The sequence below is a fragment of the Rhamphochromis longiceps genome, linkage group LG22, assembly GCF_057381845.1.
Source record: "Rhamphochromis longiceps isolate RC_006_pf linkage group LG22, R_longiceps_female_GT1.1, whole genome shotgun sequence".
In the NCBI taxonomy this organism is placed as follows: Eukaryota; Metazoa; Chordata; class Actinopteri; order Cichliformes; family Cichlidae; genus Rhamphochromis; species Rhamphochromis longiceps.
Genome location: NC_140577.1, coordinates 27098200 through 27121164, shown reverse-complemented (window position 1 = coordinate 27121164; position 22965 = coordinate 27098200). Strand labels below are relative to the sequence as shown.

Here is a 22965-nt window from a genome sequence, read left to right as displayed (position 1 = left end):
TACAGAACCAACACACAAGAATGTCAACATTTCTATCAAAAATTGGGTGTCAGTTAACCAAAGTGCATTCTTGAGTAAACTCTTCTTGGGGAAGTAAACTTACCAAACCTCTGATACTCAAAGTTCCAGTAGCTTCTGCTAACAGGAAACATGGGTAATGTGCAGGAGGTAATGTAGCTGCCAGGTTTTTGCCAAGCAAGAACATTTATGCTATATTTATTTTAATACTTTCTGTTATACTCTCCCTGTGAGGTCCAACGGTGTTATAAGAATGGGTAGTGTACCATTTAAAGTTACCCCTGATATGCTTTCTAAGAAGATGGTAGGCCTTTTCAAATCTTACACAATCCATGGCTTTGTTCCACTGTTATGCGTTCAAGCTGTTGAGTCCACGCTTAGTGACAAAAAAAAGAAAAACAAGAAAAAAGCTTTTCTCAGAAGGCAGTGATATCAGCGATATATAATACAAGCTATTTCATTGCACACCTGACAAACCTACACTGGCACAATATGAAATTTTCCTCAAGTTTATCAAATGGTTGCAGTGCTGAGTGTGCATACAGTAACAGTTACAGTCTGCAGAAACTGCTCGAAAATCACGAGATACTGAAACGTAACAAGCCAAATGAGAGAAAATAAAGGGAAAAAAACTAAACTATTTAAATGACATGTCCATTCACCCACACAAAGAAAGAGAATATTGTATAAATGGCTTTAAAAAAAAATATTGTCAATTTCCCGTTCTCGCACTAATGGACACCCAGCGGTGGTTCCTATGGTAACGGCCCTAAACCATGTGGTAGCAGATGGAAGGAGAGCTGGAGGGCTAAATTTATCTTCCAGTATCCTCACTGACTACAGAGAGAGAGTGTGTGTGTGAGAGAGCGCGAGAAGGCGGCAGGCGAGGTGCCTCCCTCCCAGAAGCTACTGTTTTTTTGAGAGGAGCACACCAAGAGAGGAAAGAAAAAAATCAATAGTTTGGGAGTTTTCAATTGGTACTACACCGATATTCCATTCTTTCAGGAAGAATCAAAGCCAAATCCAGACACCGGGATGTGAAAGAACCACAGACCAGTTGACAATTTCACCACAAAAAATAAATAAATAAATAAATAAAAAAATATTGGTGCTTTTTCTCTAAACTAAAAAAACCTACATTCTGACTACCAGTGCTGCATTACTGCAGACAATTCGTCTTTAAATATTATTTTCTTCAAAAATGCAAACAGGGACATTCAAAGCATCCTACTATAGAGAGGAGAACAATTTTTAAACACTTTCTTAATGAAAGTTAATAGAAATGTGAACCCCTTCGGACTTGTGTGACCCTAAAAGCATTCTTCTGTTGTTGTGTTATCCACTATGTTGTCAGCTGAGCACTAGCAACGCTGTCGTGCCCAACAGTGCAGCTTCATCAGCAGCCTGATAACGGTGCTCTCTGGAGGGACAGGGGAGAGCCCTTAGTGGATACACAGTGTTCCCTTTCTCCCTGTGCGTGTGTGTGTGTGTGTGTGTGTGTGTGTGTGTGTGTGTGTGTGTGTGTGTGTGTGTGTGTGTGTGTGTGTGTGTGCGCGCGCGTGTGTGCACTTCGGAAATGTTCCCACAGGTCCACATGGAGGACATGCCAAGCATAAGCGGCTGGATGCACAACACAGGCAGCTCATTCACTCCTAGCTTTAATACCTACACAGCCCACGGACCACTCGCTACATGCACTCTCTCCTTCATTCACACACACACTCACTCTCTCTACAGAAGCTGTCTGCATGTGTTAAAATGGGCAAAAAATAATCCAAAAAACATTAGGCTGACTTCAAATGTATTCAAGCACACTGACGCAAATGATTCTCGTGCTTTTCCACCTCTCGCTGCCTCACTCATGTAGCAGCCTTTTGCAATAACAAAGACATGAATGAAGAATCCCCCCCCTTCCTCCCTCCCTCCACAGTTCCCACATCACGTCACACGCCTCATACATCAAGATCACTGCAGATGACAAAAAGGATATCAATGGACCCCCCCTTTTTTTCTTTCTTTCTTTTTTTTTACCTGGTCGCAGGTGGTGTTGTCCTCCGATTCTGAATGACTGGAAACAGGGAGAGCAGAGAGACACGAAGATGAGGAGAGAGAGAGAAAGGATGAATGAGAGTTACGCTGAAGGCAGAGAGAAAGGTAATCGAGTCTCCGCTCTACGTGCACTGGGCTGACAAACAGGTAGCTGAGTATATTATGTCTATGAATGAGAAGGAGGGGACACGCTCTCTCTCTGTCCCTCTCCACCTCTTTGATACACCCCAATCCCACGTCCTAGTGTCTCTGTTTTGGGTTCGTGTGAAGCAGTGGCTCCTTATATTGATGTTGACGTAAGCTTGTGTTTCTTTTGGCAGCGGTTTCTGCTGCACAGCTGGCAAAGCGGTGAGAGGTAAAAAAGACAGGGGGAGTGCTCTCTCCTGCCTAATTGAACTAAGAGGGGAGGTGAAGGGGGCTTACTTCAGAATTTTTAAAATACAAGTTCACCATTCAGATCTCATTTTTCCAACGCAGGTACAGAGATATACTGATGCTGCATTTTGAGAAAACATGGGAAAGATACAAGGGGAAAAGCGCACACAGATCCAGGTTTTAAGAGCGGCTCTGGAGAATGTCCACAGTGCTCCTGCCAGGGGTCAGGCTGAAATAGGTCCAGGCAACTGTGACATCACTCTTTTATGCCATGGGTCCCCCCGCCATTTCCCCTCTGCCCATGAACTGATTTTTTTCCCTCCCTCTTTTCTCTTTTTTTCCAGGAGGCTGAAAGCTCACAGATAGGAGGAGCATTGAGGGAGTACCAGCCGGTAGGATGCAGACAGGCAGTGAGCTGCTCATCTGGTCAGGCGTAAAAAGGAGAAGCCGAGAGGATTGGAAGAGAGCCCAGGGTGTCCATCCTGCTCCAGGCCACAGAGAAACCTTGTGACAACAGGGCTCCAGATTCGAAAATGATGTGATGATGTGTCTGCTCGCATACAGACATTTCTGGCAAAATGCTACCAGCAGACAATCTTATTCTTACCAATAAACTATCTGAAACCTAATTATCTCACCCTAACATACAAGAGCACAGCAACTCAGAGCACAGAACCACAAACTACTTTTCTTTTCTTTTTACTGTTTTCAATTTGGATGGACCAAAAAATGTAAGAAAAAATTAATTAAAAGTAACCAATGGAAGGTTTTTTCTGAAAATAAATAAACAAAAATAAATAAATAATAATAATCTTAATTACACACGTTGTTTTGTCAGTGACTAAATCACTGCAAAGTTAAAAAATAAAATAAAGCTCACACACTGCTAAAATAACCCCAAAACAATCCCCCATGCAACGAACGATCAGTGGATCTGACAAACCGCATGCTCATTGGAAACTCAGCAGCCAGTGAACATAACCTGAATAATCATCTTTTATGAATGATCAAAATTTAAATTTATGAAATGAACTTCATGCTTTATTCAGTGGACTATTTTTCAAGAGTCTACTGTTCACCGTAAGGATTAAAAGGATAAAAGGACTTTAGCTGACCTTTTCCAAGCGCTGTCATCTGAGTAAGTGCTTATAAATTCTGGAAAAAGGTACAGGGTCCCCTTCTGTGAGCATAACTGTTATTTGTTTCTTTGTCAATGAAACTTATGAAAGAAATCATGTATGCCTGAGAGCAGCAAGTAGGCCTGCGTGCAGCGTGTGTGTTTCATTTATTTCATGTCTTTTAAAAAAAACAAAAAAAACTAATATATATATATATATATATATATATATATATATATATATATATATATATATATATATATATATATATATATATATATATATATATATATATATATATATATATATATATACATACATACATACATACATACATACATACATACATACATACATACATACATACACACACACACACACATTTTGTTTAGCGATTAATAGAATTACATTTATAAAAACCTATGTTAGCAGTAATGCAACAAATCTACATCTGTTACAGAGATATATATATGGTACAATCTTTCCTCGACTAAACATCCCAGCAAATTTACAGAGGACACATTGTGCAATGCTCAGAGAAACTGCACAAACAAAATCCAAGAGCTGCAACTGAAACTCTAAAGGCCTCAGTTAGTAAGCTAAATGTTAAAGTCCATGAGAGTACTATTAGATACAGACTGTAGGAGTAATGCTCGTTTGGAAGGGTTGCCAGGAGAAAGGCTTTCTCTTTCTGAAGAAAGAAAAGAAAAGAAAAAAAGAACAGCACAACTTAGATTTGGAAAGCTACAACTGAACAAACCACAAGACACCCTGTCCTTTGGGCAGAAGAGACCAAGGAGAGGCTTGCAGAGTGAAAACAAAACACAGCAAATCAGCACAAATTCATCACACCAACTGCCAAGCAAGTTGATGGAGGGGTAATGAATTTGGCTTTATTTTCCAGCAACAGAACATGAGTGCCTTGCATTGATTGAACTGACCATGAACTCCATGAAGAGTCCATGACCACGAAGAGTCAAATATGAGGCCGCCTGTCTGACAGCTAAAGCTTGGCCCAAATTGGGTCACGCAATATAACAATGACCCCAAGCACTCCAGCAAATCTACAACAGAATAGCTGTGACTGGACCTTAAGAGGGCTGTGCAACCAATGTCTGCAAACCTAAAAAAAATAAAATAAAAATTGAGAAACGTGATGAAAAGTGGGATCAAATTCATACACAATGATGTGAGAGACTCATAAAGCCATAAGAAAAACTAATTCAAGATACTGCTGCGAAAGGTCACAAGCTATTAGATCATTAAAATTTACTCTAGATTTGGATGGAAACTTGGTACCAGTCCAAGAAAAAATGTATTTTCACAAAGCATTTTCTATGAGTTTAACAATTCCTAATATCTTCAGTGGTTAATAGTAGTGATCAGGAAGAAAGCCCCATTACATCAGAGGTAAAGTTGAGGATTACGTGCTGGTTCTAGATTTGAAGTTGGGTTACATAAAGCACATTTTTTTATATTGCTTACCTAATATGGGATTTAATACATGTTTATGCATATTGTCAAAGTAACCCAGAGCAAAGATTCTGTATTGAGAATAACTTACTGCAAGCTGCAGAGTGAACACTTTGGATGTTCCCAGTTGTTCAGAGCAAATGGCAGCGTATGCAAAATGCTGAACATTAATCTTTCACACAGTACGACTGAGGACATTTTGGCTACTTCAGCTTTGCTGTTTACGAAAAATGTTTGCAGAGGCCCAAATCTGGTGAAAATCCAAGTGATTATTGCTTTCAGCGTTTGTTATCATATTATCAGAGGACGAATATTGACCCTTGCTCTACTGTCTGGAGGTGACAGAGCTGCCTGTGTCAAGCTCTTTCACAGGGTTGTCTCCGTCTGTGCAGCTGGGGCTCATCTGCATGGCCTTGTCACAGTTTGAACATCATGCTTCCAAACACGTTTCCTCAACAGGATTTTTTTTGTCTGTTAGGAATGTAGGATGAGAAAAGGATGGAAACAAAAAGATAAGGTTTCACAATGCTGCCCTCCTTTCCCTAAACTGAACACTGGATTATTTTAGTTCCTCGAGCTAAACAATACATTAACATTTAGCAGTGGTTGAATAGGAAAAAAAGGGCTATTTTTGAAGATGCAAATGTTTTGAATACGTCTGGCTAATTCCAGTTTCGACACCATTTTGTCTGCAAAATGGTCATATGTAATTTTAGGAAGAATAAAAAGTTTTGTTTGTACTGTTATTTTTTTGATTTTCTGTATTATAACCACAAACTCGAGCCATTTTTCCCCATTTACAGCTAAACGGGTGTATTGTAAAAGTCCCAGGTTATGGAAGATTACATTTAAAACAGGTCAAGCATTTCCCCTATCAAAGCTTTACAGAAAAGGCTTATGTATTCATTTTATCTTCAAAGGATGGAGCCAGTGCTGTGCTCTTTAAATGTGGCGGCCCCAGGTGGGTGTCTAGGGAAATTATTCAAGAATCTTGGGTCAGACACCACAAGTTCATCATATTTACTACATGATCAGAATCAACACAACACACTTCTTTTTCCATTAAAGGAGTAAATACATAGTTCACTACTTTATTGTTATTGTCATTATATTGTCAAGCTATGAGTACAAAATATTTAGAAAAGATGCATTTTTTTCCTTAGAGCCCTCTTATGTGACAACCAGAGATGGGCAGTATCGCGTTACTTGTAACGCGTTACTGTAATCTGATTACTTTTTCGGGTAACGAGTAAAGTAAGGGATTACTATTGCAAAAACGGTAATTAGATTACCATTACTTTCCCGTAGGAACGCTGCGTTACTGCGTTACTAAAACCGTGATTTTTTTGCGAGAATGTCTCATGACAGTGACGTAAGCGAGTGCGCCGTTAGTGACAACAGCTGTGTGCAGATCAACAGTGGATCATATATCGAGTGCGGGAGAGAGTATGAGCGTGCAGCGTTTAAAGCGTGGAAGTACTGACCTTACTTTGAGTTTGATTCCATAAAAAGTGACAAACACATTAGTGTCCGTTGTGTGTGGGAAGAAAACTTCTTTTTACAGCGAAAAAACCCCCTAAACTTCCAAGCAAGCACCGAGTGCGCAACGACGTAATGGGAAACTCACAGAGAAACTCGCGGATTCTTCAACTGACCGCGGCACACCTGCACCAGGGTAAACCTCCGCCTACCCTACTCCTGCTTTATAGGTGAAAATAGAGCAACAGGACCGCTGAGTCTTTGACTTTATTTATTTTCTGCTGTGTTTTACTTGCATCTATTTGAAAGAGTGAGTGTAAACACACACAAAAAATATTTTATGTGCTGGAATGTGCAGAAAATAAGTTTTAATGTTAAACTAATTTATTCAAGTCAGAGAATGTTGCATATAATTAAATTTTTGCTTGATGCATAAAGTTAAAAGATTAAAACTAATAAAACAAGTTTTAAAAAGAGACTTTTCCATTTGATTACATTTTGTATGATGGATTATGCAGAAAAAGTAGAATTGGGCTGAAAGATCTATCACTTTATCACCTATTCAGGTTGTAAATCGTGTTTTTAAAAAGTAACTAAGTAACTAAGTAATTAATTACTATTGAAAATAAGTAATCAGTAAAGTAACGGGATTACTTTTTTGGGGAAGTAATCGGTAATTAGTTACTGATTACTTTTTTCAAGTAACTTGACCAACACTGGTGACAAGCCTTTAAAAGATTTCAGTTTTGTTTTGTTTTTTGGGGAGGGCTTATTTGCATATTGTGCTGGAGTTTTAGCTTTTCCCCAAAATAAGACATAAGGGAGTATATCAATTATGGCTGGTTTTGGACTTGTCAAGTAAATCTTCAAATTGGATGAGTGTGATGACCATTGATCAATATTCGATTTTACCTAAAAGGCCAGTATTGACAAAAACATATATTGGTCTAACTTTCGTTGCGTTGCGGTAGACTGTCAGTAGCAGCATCCAAGCTTGGGTCAGTTCTGGCTCCATCCTGCCGAGCCATAGAGGGAGTTTTGAGGCACTGTGCCACCTGTCACCAGAGAGAAAACACAGGCAGGGTGCTCCTTAGAATCCCAGCAGTCGAAGGTTTCCCATATGGCCTTAAAACACCACAGGAAGCAGAATCTGTCACTGCTACGCCTGCCACACTATGGAGTAGTCTTTACAGAGTCAGTTTGTGGTACATAATGATCGCTTAAAAGCATCATCACAGCCAATTTAAAATTGTGCTTCATATTTGATGTAAAGCACAGCTGTATGATCTTAGAGTACAGACAGTACAGTCTACCAGCCATTACAAGACAGTGAGCCACAGACAGACCAGAGATCCCCCACCCAACCCCCACCATACACCCGCCAAGCAGGAGGACACAGATGCCCCTCTCAACCTCAACCTGCCCTAATGGCCAATGAAAATAGCCATGTGACCAACATGGGTTAAGTTGGACTGCCACAGTGTAAAGAGTCCATGGAGATAAATGGTCACCTGAGCTCCAAAAAGAGCTCCAGTTACTGTATGACCTGACTCGTCAACAGCAGTCCATGTTGACAGATGTTGTGCAGAGCTCAGCTGTGGTGGGTGGTGCTGATTTTGACTCTAGTTCCAAATGTTCCAATAACATACTAATTCCATGTGTGTACAAATGTGGCTTTATGTAGCAAGGAGGAACATTTCTGTATTTAACCTCCTAGGACCTGGCGTCCACATATATGGACATCATATTTTGGGTTGTCTAGACCAAAATACTAAATTTTGCTTTACAAGAGCCTGATATCCACTTACGCGGACATTATACTGCCACTGTTTTATCGAAATTTAAAACAAATTTCCTCTTATACAAAAATCAAGTTAAACAAAACAACACACACAAAAAAAAATCATCAGGTCCCAATCAGGGCAAATAGCAAAGAGAAATTGAAAATGCATGCCATGAAAGCGTTCGGGTCTTAGGAGGTTAAGGAGCAATAATTTAGATTTTCACTTTTCACCAAAGCAACGTGACTGTAATACACAATCCAAATTTCACACGTATGATACATTTTGATATGCCAAGCATTTTATTTTTATTTGAGCATTCAGCATGACACGTTTTATTAAATTTAACGCCTTTCATAGATTTATACTTCTTGCTAATGTTCTAGTATAACTCTAACATTAAAAGAAAACCCAGCCATATGAAAGGCTATAAAACAGTGTATGTCTTGTGCAAGCCCCAAGTCTAAATAAACAGGGAAGGCTCTGTCGAGAAGGGCACACACCGTAAAGTTTTTGCCAAATCAATGTGTGGATCAGAATAACTCCATGTCAGATTGGTGAAGGCCCAGATGGAGGCAGAAGATCTACTGTACTAACCCTTCACAGGAACAGCCAAAAGAAGAAGACCACAACAACTAAGATAGAGGGTTTTTGTGACATGTCCTATGGCAGTGTTTCCTAACTTTTTGGAGCCACGGCACATATTTCACATTAGAAAAAATCACACGGCACACCGCCAAACAAAAGTGTCCCAAAAAGCATATTGATCATTTCCCCCGCGCACCAGGTTTAGCGGAATTGGCTCAGTTTGTCCCCAGTATAGCTTTTTTGCTTTCTTCTGACCACTACTCAAGCTAGGGCTTTCATCTGAGTCAGATTTTCTCCAGGACCCAGGTCCGATTGACTACTTTTTCTTTTTAGATATTTATCCATTGCTATCACGCCCTGCATCGTTTCACTCACAGCATGACCATTATGTAATTTCTTCTTCGTCTTCTTCCGTTTTATTGGCAGTTGGCAACCCATTTCATTAGAGCAAGTAGTTGTACTGCCCTCTAGTGGAAGAATGAAATTGTTCTGCCCGTTACTCATGCGGTCGCTCAGGCTATGTTCACACTGCAGGCAAAAGTGCATCAAATCCGACTTTTTTGACCCTATGCGACCCATATCCGATCATGGTATGACAGTGTGAACGGCACAAATCTGATATTTTCAAATCTGATCTGGGTCACTTTCGTATGTGGTACTGAATCAGATACGTATCTGATGTTTTAGTAAACGACTGCTGTTTGAATAGTCATGTCGCATTATATCTGTCTTTTACATCACTGACACAAGACAGATGCCAATTATCAGCGCCGGAGAAGACATTGTGAACGCTTCCTGGTCATCCAGTGAAACTGTTGGGAAGACAATGCAAAACGTGAACATTTTATTTGTACTGTATAATCTGCAGATTCTGATAGAAATCTGCAACTATCCTTTGAAGCACCGCTCCTCTCAAAACAGCAATAAGGATAATTATTAGGCCATATGTAAATAACAAAATAACTTTATAACTTAAAGCAAAATTGTGAAACGTAAAGTCCAAAACAAGTCTTTATATTAACAGCCATCAGTCAAGCAATACTGTTTGGTCTGGATCTAAACAGAGCGCGTTGTGTGTGACATCTTCTTTTGCGCATGCGGGCCGCTTTGAGGGTTCACACTAGAGCGCGTTTGCTGTCACATTTTATTTGTAGTGTCAACAAGCAGACAAAAAAAATCGGATTTGATCAAAAGAATCTGAATTGAGCATTAAGACCTGCAGTGTGAACGTAGCCTTAGACTACTAATCAGGAACCAGATAATATTCCACGGCACACCTGATCATTTCTCACAGCACACCTATGTGCCGCAGCACAGTGGTTGGGAAACACTGTACTATGGTAACCATGACATTCCAATTTCCTATTTTCAGATCCACAATATACTTTATTAATCCCAGAGACAATTATGTGGTCACAGTTGCTCAAGACAGTTACGAACAAGTTAAAGTACCAATATAAAATATTACAATATACTACAAAATATTACAAAATAGCTCTAATAATACAAAGAGCTCTAATATACAAATATCTCAATATATTACACAAAATTGGAAGTTGAAATTCAGATGCGCCCCTTATCATACCGACTTTGTTATTAGTGTGAATGCTGATTAAGCATTCACAGTATTGTTATCCAATTATTTATTGTCATTTTCTCCAATTTCCCATGGAAAATTCAGAGGAAACAAGGGGAGTTAGACAGAAGCATGGCAAGCAACAGAGGTCATGAGCTGGAATCGAAATGGGGGCTTTACAGTTATGCAACTCTCAGCTAGAAAGCAAAGCCAAATTTCCCCCAAATGTCAAACTAGTGGAAAGCCTGGATTGGTTTATGCTGTTCCAAAGTACCAACACAGACAACAGAAAGCACGCACATACAGTAAGACAATTATAATTGGAAACACTCTTTAGTGACCTTCTGAACTTGCCAGCCTGTGAATCAAAAACTATATATTCCAATGTAATTGTCTGACAGAGACCTGCAGTGTGTCACAATTCTTGGGATATTTTCATGAAGTAATTGTTGTAGTATCTTTTAATCATTTTTTACTGACGCTTATATGGACAATATTGTTAAGTTATATTTGTTTTACTTTTTACTTTTACTTGATTATCCATGTCAAAGTCTATAGGAAGCTGATTTGCATTGACAGATGTGCGGCACAGACAACCACAGTGTGAACAATTCTCTTAACAGTTCTGTTCAATCCTGCTATGTTTGTTGATCTATATGGGTGGGCCACCACCAAAGCCCTATTTAGAGCAAGGGAAAAAAACTGCTTACAGGCTGCTGGAAGTTGTGTCAGACTCTGATGCTGCAGCACCTTCCTGGCCATCAGTGCTGGTTGATAAAAGTCAGTACTTTGTGGCCTTAGATTTTAAAAACAGCAGAGGAAAGGACTCAAATAACTTTTTTTTTGCTCTGTTAACTTCATTAACCTCAATGTATATCATATAGCTAAAAGGTACACTCTCTATTAAAAATGTGTTAATATTTGCAGAAGCCCAGGAACAAAAGGCTCATTTACAGAAAAGTTAGTAAATCATATTTAGAGCAGCAGCAAGCCAAATCAGGAACAAGGAGTTTGACACAAAAAAATGGGAGGCATTGTGCAAGTGATGAGAAAACAAGCTGAAAATGGAGAGAGGAAATGCTAATTATAGGCAGAATGACCAGCTGCCTGCTATATTTGTCCCCACATCTAAGTTAGGTTGTTTCTGCGAGAGTTTTTGGCTTCAGGGTGTGAATGTGGCTTTTGGTTTGGTCGCTGACTGAAACTGTGACACTATTTGCATACCCTCATTGATTCTGATAACACAGGCATACTCCTAATGGCTACACCTGCAGTCAAATAAGGTAGCTTACATCTCATGAGACTGTGTGAATCATTTTTATGTGGACATAAATAGGTGGGATTCATTCTATCTGCTGAGCCACTTATGAGCATTTTCCGAATGAAAGGAATTGTTTCGTTTTTGCTCCTACGTGTGAGAAATTCAACAGAGAAAATGTCAGTCCTCTAGCAGGAAATCCACACAGACCCCCAGCAGGGCACACTTTATATATAAATGATGACATCAGGAAAAGATTTGAATTTGTGGTTTCCAGCTCTGCTCTTTTAAAAACTCCCTACCAATATAATGGCAAACACTGTAGGTGACTATACAGCATGACCACATGAAGAAAGGGAGGTGCAAAAGGCATGGAAAGTCATGACACCAGCTAAAAAAGATCAGTAATTAGAAAGTAATCCTGCCACTTAGTGCAAATTAATATCGGCTGGTTCAGTTCCAACTGGTCACTATAAAAAGGTGTCTCATTACCAAGGTGTCACACAAGACAGATTTCATGATGGTTAAAACCAATGCGCTCTCTCAAGACCTTATTGGTGCAAAACATATTAATAGCATTGGTTACAGAAGAACTTCTAAACTACCGAAGGTTCCAGTGACTACTGCTGGGGCCATAATCCAGAAGTAAAGAACATTATTTCAGCATAAACGAGCCACAACCAGGTTCTCCAAGATTTCAGAATGAGAAGTGAAAAGAATTATCACAAGAGTTGTCCAAGAGCCAAGGATCACTTGTGTGGAGCTACAGAAAGACCTGGAATCAGCAGGTAAAATTTTTCAGAGAAAACGATAATGAATTTAACTGCCATGTCCTATATGCACACTCACCACGTAGGACTTCACTGTTGAAGAAAAAAAAAAAAGCATGAAAAAGATTGCTGGAAAACATTTAGACAAGAAAAGCCTGTGAAATACTGCGAGAACATAGTCTGATGAGATAAGGCTAAAACTGAACTTTTTGGAGTTCAATAAAAGGCACTGTATATCACCCCAAAAACACCATACCAACAATGAAGTTTGGAGGTGGGAACATCATCGTGTGGCAAGGGCGTAGATTTGGCATGGACGGAAGGGATATGTCCCCACCAATATCCAGCGATTACTGAATTGTCCCCACCAATAATTTGATCTCTTCGAGTAAAGAAAAACAAAACCGATAGAAAGAAAAAAACGATCTGTCAACGTCTCATTCACCCAGCGGTGCAGAAAGAGTTAAATTACTTCTCTACTGGAGTCCTCGTGTGACAAATATGGCCAATGTGATTGGCTGTGCCTTTCAGGGAGCTCTGTTTAGTTTTAGCAGCGGCAATCCTGCGCTGCGAGGACCTGCAGGCAGTGTTGCCAACTTAGCGACTTTGTCGCTATATTTAGCGAGTTTTCAGACCCCCTTAGCGACTTTTTTTTTTTCCTAAAAAGCGACTAAAGACAAATCTGGCGACTTTTTCTGGTATTATTGGAGACTTATTTATGACGACTTTTTGACGTGAAACCGCGTATCGCTCTTACTCTCAACAAGCAGCGGTGCTGCCGTGGGCACCTCACCCGTGCCAAAGCACTCACAAGCGGAGGCTTTCTGGCATCGTTGTATTTTTACTCAGTTGTATATAGCATTTGTATTCTATTTTTATCTTATTGTATATTTTATTCTATTTTATTCTACTGTATATAGTATTTTATTTTATTCTATTCTGTACAGTTGTGTACTGTATTTATTCTTATTGTATTCTAATTTTTGCTTAACTTTTGCACTGTCCACTTCCTGCTGTGACAAAACAAATTTCCCACGTGTGGGACTAATAAAGGTTATCTTATCTTATAGTCCTCCCCCAGCTGCTATCGGGGCAGGAGACGTTCACACCTGTGCGTCCAAACGCTGCTCCCGCACTGACTGTAACGCAGTCAGTTCTTCCTTTACTGTTATGCTGTTTTGTGGATCACAAGGTTTAAAACTACTTATAAACACACACACAAAGTAACTCAACCAGAGTGCCTATTTCGGGTCACTTTTGCCGGTCCAGGCCCGGATAAAGGAGCAGGGTTGGAATTGTGACATTAAAAAACAATAATTGCTAAAAGAAATTTAATTTGTAGTTCTAAATAAATTCTAACTGCATTTAGGACGTTTTTTACTCCGTCTCTTCCACAATGTTATTTCTCTCTCCAACAACGTAGGTTACAATTACATTAGCATGACGAATTATGCAAATTAGGTGATGACGTCATTTGGCGACTTCTAGCGACTTTTAGGACAGCCAATAGCGATTTTCCTTACTGAGGAGTTGGCAACACTGCCTGCAGGGAGGAGAGGAGGATGGCAGCAAGAAAGGAAGAACCTGGATACAAGAAAGTATTTTTCAAAGAAACCTGTAAGTCACTTAAAGTCAAGTTCACTCATGAAATGTGTCCGTCATAATAACGTTACAGGCTATGCTAGGCCATAAATGCCAACCCTCCCGAGTTTTTCGGGAGAATCCCAAATTTCAGTGCCCCTCCCGATAATCTCCCGGTGTCACCATTCTCCCGAATTTCTCCCGTTTTTCCACCCGGGCAACAAAATTGAAAAACCATATCCCAGATTGGCTCAGCCAATTCCAGTTTCCAACAATGGCTACTACTACTGCAGCTACTTAGTTTTAGTATTACTCTTATTACGCTTTCTGGGTCGCAAAATAAACGTTTAACATATTTTCAGGCGAGAATGTAGCTGAGTAAACTTCAAATATCTGAGCCGACGAGAACAGCAAACTCCGGACACATCGTTTTAGGCGTTGGCCCACATCAGTCTAAAATTGTATTTCACTATGAATAACGTGTTGCCATGTCCACCAGGAGAGACTGGACAGTATAGATGTAAAACAAATATGTCAGCAGTTTATCTCAGTTAACGAGAGGAGCAGGCATGTGTTTGGCTCCTTCACATAGTGGACATTGGTTGTAGTGTGGGGCACCAGTAGTCCATGTCTGTTGCTGTAATATGTAATATAATATGTAAAATGTTTAGAATAAGAAATCCCAGCTCACTGATTTGATCGGGGCAATAGTGCCTAAAATGTTGCATAATTTTGCTGAGAGATCTTGTGGTAATCTTAGATGAGTAGTTTATGGACAAAACCCAACAGGTCATTCAGTGTTCCCCTAGTGCTAATGTGTAAGAGATGTTGGTGTAGTATAACTGAAGTAATGTTGTTAAGTCCTTAAAGTCATATTCTTTTATTGTAATGACTTATTTGAAGCTATTTTTATTTTTGTATGATACCTGATATATATGGAATATGACTGAAGTAAACTAAAGTCTAAAATACTTAGTCATTTGTTTAATAGTAATAACATTATATAATTCACATATAAAACTATGAATTGTAATTTTAAATGGTTTAAAAGCATGTAGAATAGCATATGTAAGTAAGTATGTTTCTCTTTTTTTTTTTTCTTTTTTTTTTTTAAATCAAGAAGCAAAGACAAAAAGGGAAAAAGAAAAAAAAAAAAGAAACGGGGCAGGGTTCGGTGGCTGAATCATCCATCCCCCACCAATGCCAAAACCAAATCTACGCCCTTGTCGTGTGGGGATCCTTTTTTTCAGCATACGGCATTGGCACATTTCATATAAGTAAAAAAAGGATGAATGTAAAAATGTACAAAGACATTTGTGATTAAGTCATGCCATCTACCAGGATGGTGAAGGTGAAATGAGGGTGGACGTTTCAGCAAGACGATGATCCCAAACACACAGCCAAGAAAACTCAACTGCTTTTAGAGAAATAATAAAGCTGACAATGTCCCATCTAAATTAAGGGATTTAAAAAAAGAAAAAAGAAAAAAAAAACCCGTAACATTATTCTGTCTTCTTGGAAGGCTTTGAGGTTTTGTACATGTGTTCCTCTGTGTTAAAGTGTGGAAGTGAATGAGTTTGAGTCTGTAGCGTTTCAGGGAGAATGTGGTGGCTGCAATAAAGAGAAGCAAACATATCAGCACTCTGAGGTTTGCCCTGTGCTTTGATGTGAAGTTTTTGTGCTGCTGAAAACAAGATGTTATGATCATGTAGACATTAATTAACAATAACTCAATGTCCAAACCTGAGGTCAGTGTAGAGCTGGGCGATATGAGATTTTTTCATATCACGATATGTTTTTTTCATTTCAGGCGATAACGATATCTATCACGATATAAGCCAAATAACTATATTTGTAAGATTTAAATGTGCCGTTGCTCACAAGTAAAATGTGAAATAATCAGCAGCTTGTTTTGATTTAAATATTTATTTCTCATAATAAGTTCAACAGGGTAGATGTACTTAAGGAACATGAGACTTTTTCAGATAAATAAAGGCAAATATTGCAAACTACACAAAAGGCAGCCGCTAAAGCGTTTAAGTTTCAAAATAGAACAAACAAAACAGACTAAATTGTCAATTCCACTTAGAAACAAAATATTAATTCTAAAAATAAATCTTAGTTTGTTTTACAGAAGAACAGACAAAACTGACTAACTTTTGTCAATATCAAATAAACTGAGAACTAAAAGGAAATTCTCAATCTCTCCTTGTTGTATAGCTTAGCTTTTCAAACAGTTTTAACAGTTACTTTAGTCTGACAAAAGCCGAATGACGAATTAGCGCTTCCAGTCAGAGACTGAGGCTACGTCCACACGTACACAGGTATTTTTGAAAACGGAGATTTTCCGTTTTCGTTTTAAAAAATAATCCCGTCCACACATAAAGGCAGAAATGAAGGAAAACGCTGCTATGAACATGCCAAAGCAGCAGGTGGCGCTAGATTCCTAACCGTGCAGAAATGTTGGCCAATCAGAAGTCTAGAAGCCTCGGTGGGAAAAAGTAAACAAAGCTGGGGCATAGAAGCAGAACCGAGTCGTATGTGTGGAGGGACAGTAACTGTGTGTATATGTAAGCATTTAAACACTGCAGAGAGTAGAATTAACAGTAATAATAATAATAATAATAATAATAATAATGGATACTTTATTGATCCCCATGGGGAAATTACTTGTTTTTCTCTGCATTTGACCCATTCACTCAGTGAAGCAGTGGGCAGCCCACTAAGCAGGCGCCCGGGGAGCAGTGTGTAGGGACGGTACCTTGCTCAGGGGTACCTCAGGGTAGCCGTTAAGTGGATTCGAACCGCCGACCTTCCAATCATGGGGCGACCACTTTACCTACTGAGCTATCCCTGCCCCAGTAACAGTATTGTAGAAATTCATTTCACCGAAACAATAACGTGGCGCACAGTGTGACGCATGCACCAGTTTATTGTATTTCCAGACTTGCTTTCGGCACAATTTACAGTGCACGCTACTCTGTTTTTTGTCAGACTTGAAATAGCCGAAATACCTTCACACTACGGAACTTCTTTGGCTCTTCCGTTCGACAATCTCTCCGGCATTGGAACCATCATCTGTTTTCTCTTCGGTCACGCTCAGTTGATTTTTCTAGTCGGCACACTCATTTCCTCCATTACGCGCTGGCTCCATTACCCGCTGGCTGCTTCCCAAACAAACACACTTGCGGCTTGGCACTTGTGCTGTACGTAACAAGTCACGCGACGTGACGCTGCGGCTGTGATTGGTTCGGCTCTGCGCTACTTAATTTGGATTGGCTGACCTTTTTTTTTTTTTTTTTTTTAAGAGGACAAGAGCGGCGAGGTCTATCGCGATAGCTTAATTTCTCTATCGAGTAAAAGTTATATCGCGATACATATCGTTATATCGCCCAGCTCTAGGTCAGTGGCTCAAAGTTTTACTGACCCATGTACATTTTTACTGCCTTGTGAAAAATGCTTTTCTGTCTGAGACAGATATCTCTATGTATGTATATTTAATTGAGACACTGTTTTATATCATTTCACTTTTAATCCCCTGACCTCCAAATTTAGACTCACCGCTGTTCACTTCCATGTAAAATAGGACGGCTGCCGTCAGCCTTCAGCAAGCTGTATCATTTAAACATGATGTCAGACTATAGTAACAGTCAATCTGCATGTTTTAATGTAGCCTTACTGTAGAATTTTTGCTGTGTAAAACAAACGGCGGTGGATGGAGCAGCTACAAAGTTTTCTTTTCTTCACATTGGAGTTTGTTGATCAGGTGCTTTGATGAAGGATGCACTAGCTTTTTCCCCCCCAGTAAAGTTTTGATGGAGGTTACAGGAACAGTGCTGCTGTTTTGGATGCCACGTTAAACCAGCATCATCATCACTTCTGTTGTTTTATCAGTTTTTTTTTCTATAAAATTGGGCTTAATGTGGTCAAATGTTTTATCCACACGCTGCTCCTAAAAACATTTGTATTGCAGGTCTGTTTTTAGTCACAAATGTGGGTGAAACACTCACCACTGATCATGGTTCCATGGTGCACTACAGAGCCGTGCATTAATCGAACCATCAAAGCAAAGACTTTGTGTCGATAATTTTTTTTTAATAATAAAATTATTCAAAATACTTGAATTGTTGCAGCCCTGTTGTTGCAACTACAATAAATGGAAATACAGAGAATTAATACTGATTGTTAAAAGAAACTACTTCTGCTATAGACTGCATATAAAGGATTGATGGAGTAATGTCATTCAAGAAGTCTTGAAACTAATGATTAACATCATAAACTCATCTAACAATTTAATGAGGTTATAAGAAAGGGAAAATCTTCCATACACGTTTGTAGAATTTGACCGGAGAAGTCACCCACTGTCGGTTTAAGGTACATTCATATTGGCTTCCCTTTTTTTTTTTTTTTTTTTTTTTTTAATATGTATGATTTGAATATCTATTGGGCAATGCAAAATTATATCCAACTTTCTTTCTTTTTTTACCCCAAACGATTTATAGAAGAAAAAGTATTTTAATAAAAATAAATGTAAGATTACTTACAGCTGTAAATGTGGAAATCTCACAAAAGACTTTCTACTGTGATAAATGATTAATTTTGTGCTTAGCCGAGTCCAACATGTTCATCAGTGGACAGAATTTGTTCTGCTGCCTTAAAGACAGAAAGGTTGCCATACATTCATAGTAGTGATTAGTCTACAGTACTTTTAGAATTTGGTGTTGGGGCTGTTGACTATTTTAAGGTTCACAATAATAGATTTAAGAGTTTTTATTCTGTTTCACAGTCATAGCAGCTAAAATATTAATGTATAATAGATAAGAGAGAAAAGCAGGAGGGATTAGTTTGTTACAGTTCTGATGGTGCTGAAAAACTCCACACATGGCACAATCCCCCATTAAAATGAACATTATACAGTTTTCTGACTGCCTTCAGTCACGTGGAAAACCATTTTAGAATGAGAAAGATGATGGACACAGATCCATCTCTTCACCTTACCAATTAAGCAAAACCAATTAAAAGATATTGACACATATGTATGAAGCAAGGTCATATTTGGATCGTTGAATTCTTGAAGAGAAAAAAAAAACCCTATTCACCATACAGGGATGATATTTCTTCATGTATTTCTTCAATGTCACATTTTGTCAGAGAAGAACTTTACACATTTTCAGTACTGTAAGATTATCAAAACTGATTTACGAAAAAAAAAAGATTGTTGAATGTTAAAGTAGATCTTGTTATAGATTTCTACATTAAATTCTATTAAGGGCAGCTTGGCTTTTAAAGAAGTGAATGTGGCCGAGGCATAGGTGCCATAAAGATGTTTCAAACCAAATCATTCTGAGTACCAAAGCCGTGACAGCGCACGGAGCCTCAGTGCATGAAAAGAGCTAAATCAGGAAACTAATGGAAACCAGTGAATAGCTGATAACAACCGCGTGCAAAGTCTTCACAGGGGAGTGAATGCGTGCAGCAGGCAGCAACTCTGTGCGATGTGATATAACTCAGATGGATCAATACTAACACAGTAGAGCCTGGTGCATCTGGCTAGGTTGTCTGCTGGGTTAAGCAGGATATGGAACACAAAAGTACATCCTAGCCTGTTTTTATTTCAAGTCTAAATAAATAAGTGAATAAATAATTTGCTGACCTTTTGTGCATCCAGCTCATTAAGGCGCAGTTCATTTCAAAAACAGCGTGCCAATTTTTGGAGAAAGCACAGCTCAGATCAAACCAATCCCAATACAATGAGGTTTTTTTTCCCCTCAAGCTGGGCAGTAAATGCAAACCAATCTGCCTGGATCTCAATGTGACGTAATGCAGAGAGAGAGCAGCCATATGTGCTCTTATTTCACCAACAGTGAATCAACAGACAGGGCTGAGGCAACCTGCCAAAGAGCCTGCTTGTTCAGGAATCTATACTGTCAACACACAGAGTGGCGCGAGAAACTGCTGTTACTGTAGGCAGCAGTAACAACTGACAAACACTTCTGAATTAAAGCAATAACTGGGACGTGGCCACGAACGATCTCGAGGTCTACCTGTGGGTACCAGCTGAGTCAGCAGTAGCTGTGTGAAACCATGCTATCTACCAGTGCTGCACGATCAGATATAAGAGTAGTACCGAGGAACAAAGCCACCGACACAACTAAAGCAACATAACACAGAAGCTACTACCATGGGGATCACAGAAAATCACAGCCTTTAACAACAATGACATGTCAACAGGAGCATGCAGAGCAGAGGGAGACAGTGTGATGCAACCCTAAATACCATACACACACAATGCAGCATGTATCCACTTTAAGGCTGCTAGAATCAATCATTTTAAACGACTAATGAATCAGGTGGCAGTGTAATGCATTACACGTCACAAACCCACAGAAAGTTACTCTCCACCCTCAGCTTCATAAAGCAGTTCAGCATCTTTCACATCACTGTTTTGGTGTTGTGGTGAATTTTGACACTTTACAGTTTTGGTCCTCTCTAAATGAAAAGGCTCTGATAGCTGTGACTTACCTGCAGGCCCATGAACAAGACTGATACACAAATAAGAGAATGACTATTGGACTTAAAAGTTATTACATCTCACACCAGTGACGTCATTTTGAAACCATTTGATTTTGTAGCCAGATGAAACTAGGAAAGAAAAAACAAGATGAATGATGCGCAAGCTCCAGAGCTGAAAAATTAAGCCAAAGTGGAAGTGCTAAAAACTTCAGTTCCTAAAATGGCCACTTGAGGCTGCATCCAAAAGGAAATCAATACCCAAAATGGGTATTGATTTGGATAATGGGTATTACAGGCTGGCACAAACATGGTTTTGGTCTCTTTGGTCCCCCCTCATAACAACTAGATAAAGGTGGGGGGTTTGTTTTGTTTTTTTAAATATAACACAGTGGGCTTGATGCTGAAGGCCAGTGGCATGACCACCCTCGCACTTAACTAAAAAAAAAAAAAAAAAAAAGTAAAAACAGACCATCCTGCAGTCTTTAAAAACACCAATAAGACAAATTGAATTAGATTAAAAAAAATACTGCTGACTAGGGCTGTGCAATATGACCAAAATCTCATATATAACAATTCTATCATCCCGATAACGATATAAATCACAAAAATGTAACATTTTCTGTAAATTCTGTGAATCTCGGGCAGCTCGACTTGCGTGAAGTGTTTGCAGCTGCGCGTCATGTAGCTGGAGTCGAGTGTTTTAACCGATGCATGAAACTATACATTTCTAGACATAAGCTGTAACGCCCGCCGTTTTCTTTGTGAGTATTTATTACACGGCGTGCTGCGGGGAAAAGCCTGTTCTAAAGTTTGAGTCTAAGGTTTATTTTTTAGCACCTGGCGGCTCTTTTTTGCTTCTCATCCGTAAATAATCTGCTCTTTCACGTGATTCAGTTTATTTTGAAAAGTCTCAACAGGATCTTGAGCTTTATTGTGAAAGGTTTATGTGGAACATAAACAAGCGGACACGCGATGCTGTTACCGTCGTTGTTGCTAACCACAACACATAAAAACAGGCGCTTGTCCGTCCGTAGTGTATATTACGTATATTAAATATAAGAGAAAGAGAGAACTTTAAGAAATGAATATAGCCACTACAGTGTCCATCAAAATGATGAAAACAATATTGCCGTAAACAGTTTATTTTGCGAAACCACGAAACAAACGACAGCGTAAAATGAAACGATAGACGTTTTTATATCGTCATCCGATATATATCGCTATATCGAACAGCCCTACTGCTGACAACTCTTGTATCTTGCTGTGGTGTTCCTGGACGTCTTTACCTTTCTGCACTCGTTCCAAAAAAAAAAAAAAAAATCTATAGTTATCATCAGAATATCTACTATCAACTGATGCTTGACTGGCATTCTGCTACTAATTAAGGCATAAGTTTAGAGGCACTGCCATTTTAAATAATAATAAATATACATACACAGTCAGCTGTATCCAATCCCTGTCTGCTTGGCCTCACCATCACTAATTTAAGTAATTGAACTGGACCTTTCCTCAATGTTTGTGCTGTTGTTGCCTTTTAGATCATTTAATTGAATTATTTAACAAATACTTGCTGTGAAATGCAGGCCATCCAAATAGTTTGTCATCCAGTTCTGGCAAGTGAAACTCTTTTTACTTATTTTTTTGCAATAACTACCATGAATACATGTCTATGCATTGCATAGGTCATTGATACAATTAACACTCTTTGCACTTCACACTCTGGTCACCTTAGCAACAAAACACCACCCCACCATGAGGGCAGACAAAATGTTAAGGTTTAGGTTTCAAAACATGGAGCCCGAAAGCCAGTTTAGGAGGCCATGGTAAATATATCCATTTAAAAAAAATAAATAAAAAATACAGTCTCTATTGCAGCAGGGAAAGGTGCTCCTTCTGTTCTGCTATTCCGCTGTGAGTGGGAGGGCAACTCTAACCAACCTGCAACAGGTGGAATCTGTTCCACCTCTCTGCACTGAGCTCACCGAGGCTGTGGAGCAGAACTGCAGCCGTCTACACCTGTACTCCAAGATGGTAGCAATGGGACCAACTTTAGAAAGACTCGCAAGCCCCAATTACACTAATCTGTTTATTTCTTGTAAAGCAGGCTGCTTGAAGGAAAAAAAAACAAAAAAAAAAAACTTACACACAATAGTGTGTATGATTCCTTGCAGCACACAGGAACACATAACCTTGATGGATGAATTAAAAACTGCCAGAAAGGTGAATGTGGGTACATTTTGTGCTCTCCCTCTGTGTAGGTGATTTGTGAATGAGAACTGCAGCTGACAGGCCTTCTGCCTCACAGGCTGCTCTCTCCTCAGGGGTCACAGAAACCAGAGGTTTCTCTCCACCTCGCAGAAACCCAAGCTGGGCCCATACGCTTGCC

General features: G+C 39.3%; 1 protein-coding gene across 2 annotated transcripts in view; it reads right to left on the bottom strand.

Moving 5' to 3' along the window:
* hivep3a (HIVEP zinc finger 3a) overlaps positions 1-22965 on the bottom strand; it is a 57276-nt gene that overhangs the window by 22627 nt on the left and 11684 nt on the right. Inside the window, exon 1 of one of the 2 annotated variants that reach the window (XM_085396532.1) lies at positions 2050-2077. The exons of the other annotated variant lie outside the window; for it this stretch is intronic. The gene's annotated coding sequence lies outside the window, so the exon portion shown is untranslated. Of the gene's footprint in view, positions 1-2049; positions 2078-22965 lie in introns of those variants that run through there. 2 annotated transcript variants of the gene reach the window in all.